The sequence below is a fragment of the Crotalus tigris genome, unplaced genomic scaffold (assembly GCF_016545835.1).
Source record: "Crotalus tigris isolate CLP2741 ecotype Arizona unplaced genomic scaffold, ASM1654583v1 scf7180000019483.1746242, whole genome shotgun sequence".
Lineage (NCBI taxonomy): Eukaryota > Metazoa > Chordata > Lepidosauria > Squamata > Viperidae > Crotalus > Crotalus tigris.
The window spans coordinates 1252726-1271234 of NW_024097562.1; the positions used below are offsets into that span (position 1 = coordinate 1252726).

The 18509-nt window shown below is 42.6% G+C and overlaps 1 protein-coding gene across 5 annotated transcripts in view; it reads left to right on the forward strand.

Moving 5' to 3' along the window:
- LNX1 (ligand of numb-protein X 1) overlaps positions 1-18509 on the forward strand; it is a 153750-nt gene that overhangs the window by 10302 nt on the left and 124939 nt on the right. For 4 of the 5 annotated variants that reach the window (XM_039362907.1, XM_039362906.1, XM_039362903.1 and 1 more), the window contains exon 3: positions 2220-2448. The gene's annotated coding sequence lies outside the window, so the exon portion shown is untranslated. Of the gene's footprint in view, positions 1-2200; positions 2449-18509 lie in introns of those variants that run through there. The other variant, XM_039362902.1, reaches the window with a different exon arrangement.

Here is an 18509-nt window from a genome sequence, read left to right on the forward strand (position 1 = left end):
ATAAATTTTATACAATATAAGTATGATATAAGAAAATATTATCTAGCTTTCGAATAATTTATATTTAAAGTTTAAGATATTATCTAGAAGTGTAATTATTATTATTCTTTAATTTTTTATTTTTTTATCTTCCCTTTTTTTTCCTCTTTTTGTTTTTTATATATAATGGAGTTAAAGTATTATACAACTTGTTTATTGAGTGTAATTATATTTGCTTAAGGTTTATTTGGGCTTAAAACTTTTTTTCTTTTAAGTTCTAGTTAAGCCTGTATTCAGCTCTGGGAAGAATGGGGGAGGGTTTTGGGGTGGGTTGGGAGGGATTGGGGAAGGGGTTTTTATTGTAAAATTTTAAAAAATTTTAATAAAAAAAAAGGAAAATAAACTGCAGCGTCACTCTTCCTGTTGACACTGAGAGGATGACAACAACTAGAGAATAGAGTGAAACCCTTTCGTTCCAGTTCCATAATCTTTTTCTTTGTTTTGTGAAATTTTGTGGCAATTACAAATCTGGGAGCAAAAAGTGGATGCTTAAAACTTCCCCTTGGCTGTCTTTCAGCTAAATCAAGATTTGGTGAAATGGGGTATAAACAGTGAGGGATTTAGCCGGTTCGCACCGGTTCCGTAGAACCGGCAGCTAATTTTTTGTTGACTTCGGTGAACCGGCTGATGCCCTAGCCCTTTTTCACAAGGCCCAGAATGGACCTCCGGAAGTGGGTGGATGCCAATTCCGGAAGTCTGAGCCAGGGAGGCCTCCCAGGCCACGCACCAGAAGTGTGTGGACACCACTTCCGGTGGGCCGATCTGGGCCTGGGAGGTTCCCTGGCTCAGAACGGACTTCTGGAAGTGGCATCCATGCAGAGAACCAGTTGTTCAGATATTTGAAACCCACTGTTTTTATACTGGGTATAAATACGAGAAAACGATTGGTTACACTTTTTCTGACAAACAATTTGTTATTAGTTTGTCATTTATCGCTTCATAATGCTGCAGTTGCCATATTCGAATAGAATAGAGCTGGAAGGGACCTTGGAGGTCTTCTAGTGAATCTAGCCCAGTGGTTCTCAACCTTTTTAATGCCGCGACCCCCTACCGGTCGTAAGTCGAGGACTACTCAACCAGTCGTAAGTCGAGGACTACTCAACTGGTGCAGCATTGTTTGCAGAATGGGACTTTTGGCAGGCTCAGCAGGGCAGAGACAGCCTGGACAATTCCTATTGGCTTTTGAAAGCCAATAGAATTAGACTCTATTCAAGAGAATCTATTCTTTTGAAAGCCAATAGAACAAAAGGGAGTAGCACAGCTAAGGAAAAGGGGGAAAAAATGGCGGACTGTGTTGTTTGGCGACCCCCGTGAAATGGTCGTTCGACCCCAAATGGGGTCCCGACCCACAGGTTGAGAACCACTGATCTAGCCCAACCTCCTGCTCAAGCAGGAGAACCTATTTCAGACAAGTGGTTGTCCAATCACTTCTTAAAAGGCTCCAGTGATGGAGCACCCACAACTCCTGGAGGCAAGCCGTTCCACCGGTTAATTGTCCTCATGGTAAGGAAGTTTCTCCTTAATTCCAGGTTGCTTCTCTCCTTGGTTAGTTTCCATCCATTGTTTCTTGCCTTGCCTTTTGGTGCTTTGGAAATAAGTTGACCCCTCCCTCTACTTTGTGGCAGCCCCTTAAATACGCACAGAATAAGCTCCCAGAAGCTTATGCCTTTTCATAAAATTTGTGAGAAAAATGCTACCAGACTCCTGTTTTGTTTTGTTTTTGTGACTATGAACTGACACCATTGTCTTTCCACAATGCATACACGTGAGCATTCCAACTTTGATCCAGTAATTGCATACATCTTATTTCACTATCAGAAGATATCCCCACCCCCCACCCCCATCACTACCAAGTCAGCTTGCATAATTTCTGCCTGTCAACTCAGAACTCAATGCAACCTCTCTCTTTCTAGATGAAATATTCGGTTCACGCAAACTCTTATTTCAGTACAGGATCTGCAGCTTTGCCCTGATGCTTTGCAGTGTTCCCAGCAATGGGCAGTCATTTTTAACATAAACTTAATTATATGACAAGGCCCTGGCTGCCCTTCGCCTGCAATGAGCTAATTTCTGTTATTCTAATCTTGGTGTAACCTTGCCAAACCTGTTTGACCAGAGATAACAATAGGGTGAGTGCACACAATACTTCTACCTTCAACTCTCTCTTTTGCCTTGTTAAGGCTCTTTACAGTTGCAACGTTTCACTTCGAACTCTCTGAATGAGCTCTTCTGAATGGCCGGCCCCATAGTGTCCTGGATATCTGATTTGCTATCTTAGCAGGAGAAGATATTCCCGTGTCATCATGCTCCTTTTTCTCTGCTGTGGGAGATGGTTCATCTAGACTCACGTTTATGTTAACCGCTGCAGGAGACATGCAGGACTGACATCAATTTAACCAGGACAGCCAGGTATGTTTTATGCTTTAGTCATTTCATTGGCATTTTGTTTCTGAGAGGGCAGAAGTTAACGCTATCCTTACCAGCAGCGAGATTTCGCTCCCCTTCCTTTCCTGGGTTTTCATTAGTGCCAAAGCTAAACTAAGTGCTATAGGTTGGGGGGGGTCAACTTCTCCTAGCATCCATGGAGACAACAACATATTTCCAGCAGGTTTGTTTGTTTGTTTATGGGCTAATTTTGAACCTTCCTTCTTTATTCCGAAGGATTGTTGAATGAAAAATCTTCATCGGGGTCCAGTCCAAGCTCGGAATAAACAAAATGGAGACTGCTTTAGAAAGAAAGTTGTAGTTTATTGAAGAGCAGAGCCAGACAGAAATGTGGCTCTGAGAAAGCTGACCACACATAGCTGGGAGTGGTGGGTTTTTATACCTTCTTGGGCTTTTGAGGTTGTTTCCTGTTCAGATTGCATGAACTTTGACCAGAGGTTCAGTGTGTCCTTTTGGTATTCTGATGGTGGGTATGTAGATTTTAGGGGGTCTTTGTCTTTCTAATCTCATCAGCTTCTAGCTTCCTGGCTCCAAACTTTCTGAAAGGATTATTAAATTTGCATTTCTACAGATCTGGTTTCTGCTGAGTTTCCGGCTGTGGGGGGGGGGGGAATTGCCTCATTGCCTCCTTATCTCTGTGTGTACATATGTGCCTTCATGCGTGTACACTCCATTGCAGCAAGCCTGAACATGGTGGCTTCGCTTGATCCCAGCTGACTTGGGAAGAACATGCTGGAAAACTGCTTCTGAAAGTCAATTTGCTGAATTTCTCCAAAACTACATTATGTGATGTTTTGCGCCTTTTCATTATTTACAGTGTTGTGCTCAATTCTTGCTACTTGGCCCTGCTGGCTCACCCAGCCTATGTTATCTATTCGGGATGCATCCAATGTTTGTATTTGTCACCAGGCTCTGCCATATCCCAGCCAGATTCAAATCATGCAGATCCGGTTCCATTTTGGAATTCAAGTCTTCCAAATGGGTGTTAATGTGAAAATAGTCCAGTTTCTTCCTTTTTCCTCCTCCCAAGGGTATGAAATGCAGTGTGTTACTTTCCTTAAACAATGGGGACAGAGCAACTCAGACTAAAATGAATGTTTCTGCCTGGGTGTATTGTATACCTCCATGGCTGGCTCAGGAATTCTGGGAGTTGAAGTCCACGAGTCATAAAAGAGCCAAGGTTGCCTACCCTGTCCTATCCAAATGACTATAAACACTGGATTAAAGAAATAAACTTAATCCACGAATCTCCATCTCAAATAATGGCATGTGTTCCGTTTTTTAATTTCTTTACCATTGTCAGCATATAGAGTTGATTTGCGTTAGGCTGCCAGCCTTCTTCTTGACAAGTTGCAATTATCTTTTGCGGTGTTATATTAAATGAGAGGCTGGGAACTTAGGGATAACAGTTTGCCAAATCACTTAATCTATTTATAACAGGTGTTCTAGTTACTATCCTGTTAGTAAAATATAGATGCAGAAATAATTATCATGGAAAATAAAATGGTGGCAAAACTGTCTGGTGCATTATGAGAATGATAGAAGTCTCCATTCGAAATAAAACATTAAAGGCATCTTAATTTGTGTGAAAACTCAGATCTCCAATAGCTTTCAACGTACTGCAACAGGAAATGAGGTTTAAAAGAAAACCAGGTTACGTCTGAGTAGGGAATCTCAATTGCAAATCCAGCCTGAAAACTCACTAGATGTCAGCCCCACCCCATCACACAGCATTGTGTGGAGGCAGTAAAAAAAAAATTGAAGGAGAGAGTTCTTCTCTGTAAGTTTTTGGGAGAAAGCTGAGTCATCTGTTTCTTGCATAGCAAACAAATGAATATTAAAAATGGTTGGCAAAATAATTAAAATTAATTATATACAGGAAGCCCTCGACTTGCAATCACTGGTTTAGTGACCATTCAAAGGGACCACTGAAAAAAAATGACTTACAATCATCGGTCCTCACACTTATGACCGTGGCAGAATCCCCACAGTCATGTGATCAAAATTGGGGACTTGGCCACCCCCAGATATTTATCATGGTTGCAGTATCCCGAGGTCTTATGGTCGTGATCTTCCCAGCTGTTTTCCGACAAGCCAAGTCAGTGGGGGAAGCGATATTCATTTAACAACCACCTGATTTGCTTAATAACCGAAGTGATTTACTTAACAGCCATGGCAAAATTGGATGTGCCTCCCTTAACAACTGCCTTGCTTTGCCATGGACATTCTGGTCCTAAATGTGGTCATAAGAACTATCTGTAAATTGCTATTAGTTCACGTATAAGTTAAAGGGAATCTGGAATTCTAAAGCTGCTGTGTCATTATGTAAAATGCTTTACACATTTTCTCTAATTTTTCTCTCTCTTTTACTTTCATTGCCTGTCTTTTTCCAAACTCTTGAAAGCCATATCTAGAAGTCTCCATTTAAAATAAAACATTAAAGGCATCTTAATTTGTGTGAAAACTCAGATCTCCAATAGCTTTCAACGTACCGTATATACAGTATATCAATGGTTCTCAACCTTTTTAATGCTGCAACCCCCAACCGATTGTAAGTCGAGGACTACTCAACCGGTCGTAAGTTGAGGACACTGGTGCAGCACCGTTTGCAGAATGGGACTTTTGGCGGGCTCAGCAGGGCAGAGACAGCCTGGACAATTCCTATTGGCTTTTGAAAGCCAATAGAATTAGACTTTATTCAAGAGAGTCTATTCTATTGGCTTTCAAAAGCCAATAGAATAAAAGGGAGTAGCACAGCTAAGGAAAAGGGGGAGGGGAAATGGCGGACTGCATTGTTTGGCGACCCCCGTGAAATGGTCGTTCGACCCCAAATGGGGTCCCGACCCACAGGTTGAGAACCACTGCAGTATATAGCTTTTCTCTATGGTTTGCTTTATCCCATATCTTCAGTCAATCAGAATAGAGCTGGAAGGGACCTTGGAGGTCTTCTAGTTCAGCCCCCTGCTCAAGCAGGTGTCCCTATATCATTTCAGACAAGTGAGTGTCCAGTCTCTTCATCACCTCATGTGATGAAGACCCACAACTTCTAAAGACAAGCTGTTCCACTGGTTAATTGTCCTCACTGTTAGGAAGTTTCTCCTTAATTCCAGGTTGCTTCTTTCCTTGATTAGTTTCCATCCATTGTTTCTTTTCTTGCCTTCTGGTGCTTTGGAAAATAAATTGACCCCCTCCTCCTTGTGGCAGCCTTTCAAATACTGGAATATTGCTATCATGTCCCTCCCCCAATCCTTCTTTTCTCTAGACCGGCCACTCCCAAATCCTGCAACCGTTCTTCATATGTTTTAGTCTCCAGGCCATTAATCATCTTAGTTGCTCTTCTTTGCACCTTTTTTTTCAAAGCCTCAACATCTTTTTTGTAATGTGATGACAAAAACTGGATGCAGTATTCCAGATGTGGCCTTACTAATGCTTTATAAAGCGGTACTAATACTTCATGTGATTTTGATTACCCCTATATAATGTCATCAGCTTTGCATAGTCTTCTGTGTTGGGCATAGTGCCTGTTAATCAGTTCCAGGCTTTGAGTTTACTCAGATTCAAACAAACTGCTTTCTCAATAGGCCATTTGAGGCAGGACAGATACCATTCGGTTGTAAATGGCAAGAATAGAATAGAATAGAATAGAATAGAATAGAATAGAATAGAATAGAATAGAATAGAATAGAATAGAATAGAATAGAATAGAATAGAATAGAAATTAATTAGAATAGAATAGAATAGAATAGAATAGAATAGAATAGAATAGAATAGAAATTATTTAGAATAGAATAGAATAGAGTAGAGTAGAGTAGAGTATTTATTTATTTATGAGACTTATATACCGCTTTAAGTGCAAGCACTCTCTAAGCGGTGTACACCAGTAAGCAATGTATATATATATTTACATTGCCCCCAACAATCTGGGTCCTCATTTTACCTACCCCGGAAGGATGGAAGGCTGAGTCACCTTTGAGCCGGTGAGATTTGAACCGCTGACCTGCTGAACACAGTCAGCTAAAGTGGCCTGCAGTACTGCACTCTAACTGCTGCGCCACCTCAGTAGAGTAGAGTAGAGTCGAGTAGAGTAGAGTAGAGTAGAGTAGAGTAGAGTAGAGTAGAGTAGAGTAGAGTAGAGTAGAGTAGAGTAGAGTAGGGTATTCTTTATTGGCGAAGTCTGATTGGACATATAAGAAATTTGTTTCCAGTGTATTAGCTCTGTACATACAAACAACAAAGTAATGTAATCATAGGTTACTAATAGGAGGAAGTAGTAGAAAAGATGAGAAGGATAATAGTAATACAGCCCTACTGCATGGGTAAATATTGTTAGATATTTACTGCTGTGCAAATTAGGTGTTCAGTAGAGTGACAGCATGAGGGGAAAAAATTATCCCAGTGTCTAGTTGCTTTGGCATGTGATGCCCTGTAGAAGCATCCTGAGTGGATGAGTTGAAACAGTTTATATCCAGGATGTGAGGGATCTGTAGATATTTTCTCAGCTCTTATGATGAGATGTTTTCTCATTATATTGTAGGATTATAATAGAACGTTAGTCTTCAAAAGACAATGAAAAGCAGACATTGGTTGAGTTGTTTTCCCAACTAAAAAGCTTGCTTCCAAAATCCTGATCCCGCCCAGTGACTATAGCTGCTGTTGTCTTGGGTTGTTATGACAATATTCCAGCAGAATGTTTAAAGAATCTACACTTTTTGCTATATTATTTCCTGCCCATGGCAAGGCTTATACTCTAGAGCAAAAACAAGCTCTCTTCTGTAGCATGTTGATTGAAGGATTAACAACTGGCTTTGGCAGAACAGTTGTGGAAGGGAAGGAAAATTCCACACATTCTCTCCAAGGCATTTTTTTTTTTTAAGGAAAGAAACAAGTTACTACCAACTGATTTTTTTCTTTTCTCCAGATCATATATGAATCGGAAGAATCAGCTACTCTTCCTTTCCAAACACTGTTCACCAGGAGTGCTTGATTCTAACTGGCTAGTTAGCAGCGTACGAAGGAAAGTCCATCTGCCTTTCTGATTCTAAAATAAAACCATACTTCATGCTGGCTTCCAGCCAGACAAATTTTTAAAGTACAGATTTCTCTCAAATAACAAAATGGTAAGGTGTGCTCCGTTAATAAATGCACTTGGGAGGCAAAGCCAAGACAAGAGTTGTTTTCTCTTTGCCAAACGAGAGAGAGAGAGAGAGAGAGAGAGAGAGAGAGAGAGAGAGAGAGAGAGAGAGAGAGAGAGAGAGAGAGAGAGAGAGAGACATCAGATTGTGTTCACAGGAAGGTTAGTCTACTCTCCTCTGTGCATGTACAAAAATAACTAAGAAAATAAGATACTACCTTTTGTAGTTGTTGTTGTTAGTTGCGAAGTCGTGTCCAACCCATCGCGACCCCATGGACAACATTCCTTGAGGCCTTCCTGTCCTCTACCATCTTCTGGAGTCCATTTAAGCTCACGCCTTCTGCTTCAGTGACTCCATCCAGCCACCTCCTTCTCTGTTGTCCCCTTCTTTTCTTGCCTTCCATCTTTCCAAGCATGAGGCTCTTCTCCAGGGAGTCCTTCCTTCTCATTAGGTGGCCAAAATACTTGAGTTTCAACTTCAGGATCTGGCCTTCTAAACAGCAGTTGGGGTTGATCTCCTCTAGGACTGACCAGTTTGATCGCCTTGCAGTCCAGGGGACTCGCAGGAGTCTTCTCCAGCACCATAGTTCAAAGGCCTCAATTCTTTAGCACTCAGCCTTTCTTATGGTCCAGCTTTCACAGCCATACACTGCAACTTTACCCAGTGTAAAATGCAGGATATTTCAATGCTCACCCCAATGTGCTATCTGCTGGTTCTCTTGATGGGAGGAAAGTGTATTGGTACCATCTCACTACTACCACTGCTTACCCTCAGATATGAGATTGGTTAGTAGCACACAGCTCAATATTGGTTATTTTGTCTATGGAGATTCTCAGTCATCCAGTCATGGTTGTCCCAAAAGTGCTTTTTCAAAGGCAATTGGACTTTGTATTTCCTTGAAAATGTTTCACTTCTCATCCAAGAAGCTGAAGTTGAAGAATAGAAGAAGCTTTTTTGGATGAGAAGCAAAATGTCTTCAAGGAAAGCAAAATCCAGTTGCCTTTTGAAAAAGCACCTTTGGATCAATATCCCAAAGGTACTTTTTCAAGAGGCAACTGGACTTTCTTGTTTTTCTTTGAAGACGTTTCGCTGCTCAGCCAAGAAGCTTCTTCAGCTCTGACTAGATGGTGGGGAATGGAAGGATTTATACTCCTTGAAGTCAGCTGGTCATTTGCATTCTTTTAGCAAGTCATTAAGGCCACCTGGAGGTTTATCTGTGTCACAAGGGTCACCTGAGTGGTGAAAATGGGTGTGTAGCCTTCTTGGAACTGTTGAAAGGACTGTGTTGTAGACTGGAGATAGATGACATCATATCCCATCCCCTTTGCTGAGAGAGGGCTGTTCAGTTTTGTTCAGAGTTGAAGAAGCTTCTTGCCTCTTGAAAAAGCACCTTCGGGACAACCATGGCCTAGATGACTGAGAATCTCCATAGACACTTTGGATCAATACTGGTTAGTCTCAAGACAGAGCTTGGTAGGATCCCTGCTAGCTTCTTCCCTGTGTCACCCTTTGATCCCCTGGATAGAAAAGATCAGCATATGGGCAGATAAGCCCTGACATGGGAGTTAGGGCTGATAACCTAAAAAGGTTTAACCTAAGGAAGTTACATTCCATGGCTAGATCTTAGCTAGATCCACTCCATTGCTCTACGGCAAAAAGGAAGAACATCAGGGCAGATATTCCTTTGGCTCAGCAAAGACTGACTCCACCCTCATTCAGACAGAGGAAGTCTGATCAATACCATCCTCTCCTCTTACCCCCTAGAGCCTGTTTCCCACCTTTGGGGGAAAAAAAGCTTGAAAATTCTCCAGTCAACCAGACTGTCATGGTTCCGACTAATGAAACACTTCAAAGAACTTCCAGACATTGTTTACCCTAAAAGCCTTTATTAACAGTGTAACAGATTGACAGCACTTCATGGATGGATGCCAGAATCTGAATTTCTCTTGTTTGCGTCTAACTTTTCTTGCTAAACCCCTCCCTTTTTTTGCAGTCATAAGTCTCATTTTCCAATTAGCCTGGAGGGCAAAAATTCACTTCCGTTCCTTTTCCTGGGCTTTCCTTATAAATCTCCTCCCTTTCTGTCATCTGAATTAACTCTAAAAATACCAGATAGTTCTGTATATTTTGTCAAAGCAATAATATCCTATATTAACAGCGTTGACACAGACCTTACCTAGAATGGGAATCCGGAGGTGATAAATTAGCAAAGACACCTGCCCATTTTGCTGTATACATGTTGTGGAAAGAAAAGTCTTCATCATGGTTCAGTCCAAGCTGGGAATAAACAACATGGCGACTGCTTTAGAAAGAAGGTTGCAGTTTATTGAAGAGGAGAGACAGACAGGAAGATGGCTCTGGAAGAAAAGAGAGTGAGCACATGTAGGGAGTGGGTTTTTATACCCTCTGGAGCCTTTTGTTTGGAGTTGTTCTGGTGGCATAAACTTTGACCTGAGTCTGAGTGTGCCTTTGGTAGGTTAATCCTATTATGTCCCAAAGGTCATATCCTGCTTCCCTGGGGCTGATGGCTGATGAGTGTTGAATTTTTGGTGTGTTGATTCCAAGGATCTTTCTTCCTAATCCCAGTTTCCTGACTCCAGTCTTTCTGACAAGATTATCACATCTGCAATTCTGCAGACTTGATTTCTGTTTGGGACAGAGAGACTTAGGGGCAGGGTTGGTTTCTGCTTTTAAAATCCTTTAGGGAAATATATTCTGCCTTTTAAATATTTCCAAAAATATTTCTTTCTCAGGGGGAGGGGCTGACTTCCCACAATATCCACCCACTGTAAGCTCTGCAGTGTTCTGGAAAGAGGCAGAGGACTGCATCTGCGGCAGCACAAATAGCAATAGCACTTATATACCGCTTCACAGCGATTTACAGCCCTCTCTAAGTGGTTTACAGAGTTTTCCCCCCCAACAATCTGGGTCCTTATTTGCCACGGGCACCAAACCTAGAGCTCCTAAACCTCCACAGAGGGAGGAGAGAAAGAAAACTTAATCGGATCAACAGACCAGGCTTATCCAGAAACAAAAGGCTATATGTTTAACTGGTCTCCTTGTTCAATAATTAAGACAATCTATTTATTTTCTTTCCATAAGCTCCCCCTTTCATACACTCGTATTGAGACAAGCAGCAGATAATATCCTGGACTTACCCCGTATTATTTGCCATGCAGATTCTGAATCTGGGATATTCTGCTATGGAAGACTCTCAAAATGCTTTCACTCTGGAACCTACTAAGGATATTTATAAACTCTCTGGAATTTTGAAAGTAACTTTTCATTCCTTCTACTGCTTCCTCTAGTCCAGTAGTTCTCAACCTGTGGGTTGGGACCCCATTTGGGGTCGAACGACCATTTCATGGGGATCGCCAAACAACGCAGTCCGCCATTTTTTTCCCCCTTTTCCTTAGCTGTGCTACTCCCTTTTATTCTATTGGCTTTCAAAAGAATAGATTCTCTTGAATAGAGTCTAATTCTATTGGCTTTCAAAAGCCAATAGGAATTGTCCAGGCTGTCTCTGCCCTGCTGAGTCCGCCAAAAGTCCCATTCTGCAAATGGTGCTGCAAGTTGTCTACAGCGAAGGCGAGCTGTCTGGAAGTTTCCACCCCTCCCTGCTGAGCAACTACTAAAAATGTAAGTAAAAGAGGGCCAGGGGTGGGAGGTGGGAGGCCGGCGGGCGCAGGGAGGGTTGCTGGCACGTGTGGGGCCCAGCTGGTGCCTTACCTCCCTTGGGCTGGGCCAGCTGGTGGCCCAGCCGGTGGTCGGCCTGCGCCGTCTCTGCCGCTTGCCAGCTACGCCTCGGCTGGTGCAGGGGGCGGTACCATGGATGTGCGGCGCTCCCAGACAGGGAAAGTCCTTGACTTATGACCAGTTGGGTAGTCCTCAACTTACGACCGGTTGGGGTCGTGGCATTAAAAAGGTTGAGAACCACTGCTCTAGTCTAGTTTATTATTTTAATTTGCTGCAATTTCAGCAGTGCCTGCGGGCATAACAGGATACCAAGTACGGCTTTAGACTGATAAAGTGTCGTGTTTGTTTGTTTGTCCTTTTAAACTTGTTAAATAAAACCCAATTGGCTGGATTTACATGACCCAATTGATATGGTACTACAGGCAGTCCTCAACTAACGACCACAACTGAGGGCAAAATTTCTGTTGATAAAGTGAGACATTTGTTGAGTGAGTTTTGCCCCATTTTACAACCTTTCCTGCCACATTTGTTGGTGAACAAGTGAATCACCGCAGTTGTGAAGTTAGCAACACAGCTGTTAAGTGAATCTGGCTCCCCCATTAACTTCGCTTGTCAGAAGGTCACAAAAGTTGATCATAATACTCTGTATTGCTACAACTGTCGTAAATATGGACCAGTTGCCAAACATCTGAATTTTGATCATGTGGCCACGGGGATGTTGCAATGGTCGTAAGTGTGGAAATTGGTCATACGTCACTTTTTCAGTGCCGTCACTTCGAATTGTCACTAAATGAACTGTTGTAAGTTGAGGACTGCCTGTATAAACTCATAAGTAGCAGCAGCAGCATCTATTACTCTGATTTTCTATCCAGTAGCAGGATTTCTTCTAAGCCAAAACTAGATAAAACCAGTGGTGGGATTCAGCCAGCTCGCACCACTTCGGCAGAACCGGTAGCTAATTTTTTGTTGCCCAGGCCCAGAATGGACTTCCAGAAGCGGCATCCACACAGAGAACCAGTTGTTCGCATATTTGAATCCCACCACTAGATAAAACTCATTAAAGTAGGTACAAAATGAACCAGACATTGCTTTATTCCTAGAGTCCTTAAGATTTAGGGGCTAAAAGGTCCTTCAAGGGGTTACTCAACTGGTCAACTTTTTAAACCTTGTGACTCTTTTCCCTGGATTGGGGGATCTGCCGTCCCTGTAAAAGATGCAGCTGCTTTAATGAATTGAAGGTTGAATCAGCATCACTTCAAGCTCTTTGTGGCTTTCACATCCTAAGTTTTGGACACTCGTCAAGCTTATAGTTAGAATACGGTGGAATTCATTTCGTCTTCTTCCTATCTGAAAAAATGAGAAAATTTCATTGTAGTCTATTTAAATAGATCTTAAAGGACTAACTTCTCAGTTGGGGAGTCATGCATGCTAAATGTTGACATTTCGGTTAAAAGGCTGCCCCCCAAAAAGAAATATGAGGAACTGTATATAAACCTTTTTTAAAAAAACTTACCACCTCATAGTAATAGCAAGCCACAGAGAGACTGTGCTTAAGATACTTTAATTCTGAAAGATCTTTCTTAGTTATACTTTGGTTATCTTCAGAAGTGAGGTCCTAACCATTAGTCTCCCCATGAAAGAAAACAGATTCTGCTCTCATAAAAACAACCAAAGAATTACTAAGGAATGGAAGTCAGCTTTACCACATCAGAAACTCTCTATAAAAACAAATATACTTTAGCGATAGGCTCAGCAGAATGAGATGGGGGAACGTGAGCTATTTTGGGGGGGGATGTGGTATAGATTTATTAAAAATGAAAACGTTCTGCTAAAACTTTTTGTTGCTGTTGCTGATACTTAAGTAAGCAAATTAAATCTTTCTTTTTGTTGGAGAACTAAAGTCTTACTTTTCATTTTTAAAAAGAACCACTTAAAAGGGAACACTCCTATAGTTCCAGCTTCTGGGTGATATTGTTGCATAAGAACTTAATTTGCAACAGTAAATTTAAACTTCATGTTGCCGTATTTATTATAGTTATCTTGACTATGTAACAAAAAACTTCATGTTTTAATTGGGGTTGGGGAAAAGGAGAACCAGAGATGGAAAGAGGTAAAATGGTAGGGGGAGATGTGGTGATGATAGGAAAATGGGAGATAGGCCAGCAGACAAGAGTCTGACTATTCTCAGAGGTCACTTTAAAGGACTGCTCTTGTAGACCCCTCAGAACAGGGTTCTTCAAACTTGGCCCTTTTAAGTTAGAGTGTAGTACTGCAGGCCACTTTAGCTGACTGTGTTCAGCAGGTCAGCGGTTCAAATCTCACCGGCTCAAAGTTGACTCAGCCTTCCATCCTTCTGAGGTAGGTAAAATGAGGACCCAGATTGTTGGGGGCAATGTAAATATATATATATACATTGCTTACTGGTGTACACCGCTTAGAGAGTGCTTGCACTTAAAGCAGTATATAAGTCTCATAAATAAATAAATTATGACTTGTGAACTTCAACTCCCAGAATTCCTCAGCCAGCATGCCTGTCCACAAGTCCACAAGCCATAAAAGGGCCAAGTTGGAAGACCTCTGCCTCAGAAGTTATATCTGGTCCAGGATGTACAGTAGCAGCCTGCACAGCATTGGGTGTTCATAGGTTCACCCCAGTGGTGGGATTCAGCCAGTTCGCAACACTTTGGCAGAACTGGTAGCTAAGTTTTTGTTGTCCGGGCCCAGAATGGACTTCCAGAAGCAGCATCCACACAAAGAACTGGTTGTTCACATATTTGAATCTCACCACTGGCTCACCCATATTAACTTCTACTGTGTGAGCTGCACTGGCTCCCAGTTTCCTTCTGGGTGCAATTCAAGATGCTGGTCATCATCTTTGAACCCTACATGGCATGGAACTTGATTACTTGCAGGACCATCTCTCCCTAATAACAGGGGTAGGCAACTTTGGCTCTTTTATGACTCGTGGACTTCAACTCCCAGAATTCCTGAGCCAGCCATGCTGAGGGGAAAGGGAGAGGTTTCCAAGCTGAGCCATGCTGGCTCAGGAATTCTGGGAGTTGAAGTCCACGAGTCATAAAAGAGCCAAGGTTGCCTACCCCTGCCCTAAGAATATCTGCCCCACCTTCTCTATATGAGATAGGCCGGGCATATTATAGATCCCATCACTGAAATTCTGCCACCCAGTGAGATTTTAGAAGTATGTTTTTCCCACGGCTGCCCTTACCATAGGTCAGTGTTTCTCAATCTCAGCAGTTTTAAAATGGGTAGACTTCAAATCCCAGAATTCCTCAGCCCGCTTTCCTGCTGGGGAATTCTGGGAATTGAAGTCCACGTATCTTAAAGCTGTTGAGATCGAGAAACACTGACTTAGGGGATACCTTCTGCCTGGTGTCACCCTCCCCCTATCCTCCATGATGTGGTGACATTTTTACCAAGGCACAGGTAAAAAAGTGGAATATAAAGAATGGACTGAGGACAATTGGAGTTTGTGTGGGACTTCTGAAGTAAATGGTGCAGGGATTTTGTTTGTTTGATAGATAGATAGCTTTACTGTTTTATTTTTATATTTCATAGTAATTGGTCTTAGTCCTGTTACCAGTGGTTTAAGATGGGCAGAATAGATAAATAGATAGATAGATAGATAGATAGATAGATAGATAGATAGATAGATAGATAGATAGATAGATAGATAGATAGATAGATAGATATGTAAGTCTTTGGTTATTCGGGTTTTCTCCCGCATCAAATTGGAAGTGTCTTGGTGACGTTTCGACGAAGTCTCATTCGTCATCTTCAGGCTGGTGTTTTTGGCTTCGTGCTTCTAGGAGCAAATGGCACGAAGCCGAAAACACCAGCCTGAAGATGACGAATGAGACTTCGTCGAAACGTCACCAAGAGAAGCCAAAAACACCAGCCTGAAGATGACGAATGAGACTTTGTCGAAACGTCACCAAGACACTTCCAATTTGACGTGGGAGAAAACCCAAATAACCAAAGACTTACATACAAACACCCGCAAAAACCTCAGAAAACAAATAGATAGATATATAGATAGACAGACAGTTCTGTTCTCTTAATCTTTAACTAGGACAGTAATGGCGAACCTTTTAGAGACTGAGTGCCCAAAACCACCCCACCCGTTCTGCCCCTGCCCCCACTCCATCCCCCTGCCCTGCCCCGTCCCACCCACCCACAGGACCACCCACTGCCTCCACAACCCGCCATAGCAGATCGCCCAGGCGGCCCAGCAGTGTCATGGCGGCCATCCCCTCCGCCCACATCCTGCAGCATTATCTACACATGACGGGGTACAAGGGTGGAGTCTTGTCCCTGCTACCATGTGCTTGGCTGCGCTGCTCCGTGCAGGCCATGCCCAGGGGTGACTCTTCTCTGGGGGGGCTGCTGGTGAGGAGAGGGCCGTGGCGTACGTGCCCACAGAAAGGGCTCCAAGTGCCACCTCTGGCATGCATGCCATAGGTTCGCCGCCACTGAACTAGGAGAAACAGTGCATTACAGGGCAATAATTTTTGAACCAAGGTACCTCAGGTAAACTAACTTAGAGAATGTGTCCAAGGTCTGGAACCCATGACTCTTGTGGAATTGAAATTTGGCAAATTTTATAAAACATTTTATGGCATTAAAAAGTATTATAAAACAGTTTACGACATGATACAAAATTGAAGAAACACACCAAGAGTTTAGTAGATATTATGTTAAGACAAAGAGCACAACATTGTATTTGTAAATGTATTTGTCTCTCTAAAGCAGTGGTTCTCAACCTGTGGGTCGGGACCCCATTTGGGGTCAAACGACCATTTCACGGGGGTCACAAAACAACGCACTCCGCCATTTTTTCCCCCTTTTCCTTAGCTGTGCTACTCCCTTTTATTCTACTGGCTTTTGAAAGCCAATAGAATAGACTCTCTTGAATAGAGTCTAATTCTATTGGCTTTCCAAAGCCAATAGGAATTGTCCAGGCTGTCTCTGCCCTGCTGAGCCCGCCAAAAGTCCCATTCTGCAAACGGTGCTGCACCAGTTGAGTAGTCCTCGACTTACGACCGGTTGGGGGTCGCGGCATTAAAAAGGTTGAGAACCACTGCTCTAAAGCTTTCAAATACTTAAGTTTACAATTTCATACCTCCCCTCCAAAAAAGAGTTCAATTGTTTATATGCTGTCATTTGCAGTTCCCATGGTTTTATATCAAATGAAGCAATCTCACTTGTCAGCTGCTACTTCATACTTCTTAAAGTTCATAATGAAAACACAGCAGCTCTTCTGTAAATGGTTAGCATAATAGTCAGCATTCTCCATTTTGGGAGTGGGAGGACTACATTCTCCATCCTTCTCAGCCAGAAAGATGTCAAAACATCTGGTGAGCATCTGGTGAGTGGATGCTGCAGGATACATACATTTGTGTCAAAATAATTCTTGAACTCAGTTGCGGTTGTTGATTGAACTCACGCACTCAGGAGCCCTCAGATCGGCTTTGAGCTGAAAACATATGTGGCAAAAATTAGCACGTTTAAGATTGCATTTTGGGGGGGAAACATAGAACGAATAGGGGTGTTATGTTTTTGATCTGCAAAATAATAATCTCTCTGTGTCAGTCCCTTTTTAAAGGAAAAAAGCAAATTTGCCCTTTTGAGTTGCTCCATCAGGGTGTCCCTTTGTGTCTGCTATAAAAGATGGATTAATCTAGCCCAGTGTTTCTCAACTTTGACAATTTTAAGGCATGTGGATCAATTTTAAGGCATCGCTGGCTGTGGAATTCTGGGAGTTGAAGTCCACATGCCTTAAAATTGTCAAGGTTGAGAAACACTGAAAATTTATTCTAGCCCTTCATCGGTCACTTCTAACATTAGATAAACAAGCCAAATTAATAGCTTTTTCATGCATTTTATCTCTTAAGGACCAAGGCAACCTCTTGCAACCTTCCCAATTGGTGTTGTCTTTTCCACTGCCTGTCTCCATAAACATGACAAATGACTGTTGGCCATACATAATTCCTCCTGTCACATTAAGTGAATCCGTAGCCTGAATGGTCTTTGCAGAAATATTCCTGGAAGCCATCCAGTTCTTCAGGACACCGTGTCAGTTTGAGCCTTGAGAAATCAGGAGTTTAAAACACAACTTTTACAACCGTCCTGTGTTTGAAGTGGGACACATAGGACAAATAAGGGAAATTTGAGTACCTAAAATAACAACAGGAACCATAGAGCAGAGGTCCCCAACCCCCAGTCTGTGGACCGGTATTGGGCTGCGGCATGCCAGCAACCGGTCTGCCCAAACAAGCAAAGCCCCATCTGTGGGATGCAGGCAGCACACAAAACCACACACACTCTTGTCTGTGGAAAAGCCTTTATCCACGGAACCAGTCCCTGGTGCCCAAAAGGTTGGGGACTTCTGCCCTAGAGTATATCTGCAACAGTTATTATTCTATTATACCCCTGACAAGATTCTATATGTACTCCTGACATGCATTACAGAATTGAAGTTTGTACAGGGATTGACATCCGCTCATTTAGGTACTCTACACGGAGATGCAGATGAATTCCAATGCATATCCCAGCTCTTTGTAGGGCAGTGGTTCTCAACCTGTGGGTCGGGACCCCATTTGGGGTCGAACGACCATTTCACGGGGGTCGCCAAACAACGCAGTCCACCATTTTTTCCCCCTTTTCTTTAGCTGTGCTAGTCCCTTTTTTTGAAAACCAATAGAATAGACTCTCTTGAATAGAGTCTAATTCTATTGGCTTTCAAAAGCCAATAGGAATTGTCCAGACTGTCTCTGCCCTGCTGAGCCCGCCAAAAGTCCCATTCTGCAAACGGTGCTGCACCAGTTGAGTAGTCCTCGACTTACGACCGGTTGAGTAGTCCTCGACTTACGACCGGTTGGGGGTCGCGACATTAAAAAGGTTGAGAACCACTGTTGTAGAGGGATTGCCAGGACCGAGAAGAGAAAATAGATCTCCATCTTGCCAGTGATTCTGACAAAATGGAAGGTGAATAAGATGCCTCCCCACTGATCTTACTTGTTAGGCCCCATACGCAAAGCGCAGTCAAGGAAGCAAGAATCACCGACTCCGATAAGACATTTTAATGCAAGAATTAGGGATGAAATTCAGAATTTTGTAAACTGCAGGGGCAATCTCCAGCCCAGTCATGTGTTCATTAAGGGAGTTTCTCTCTGGCTT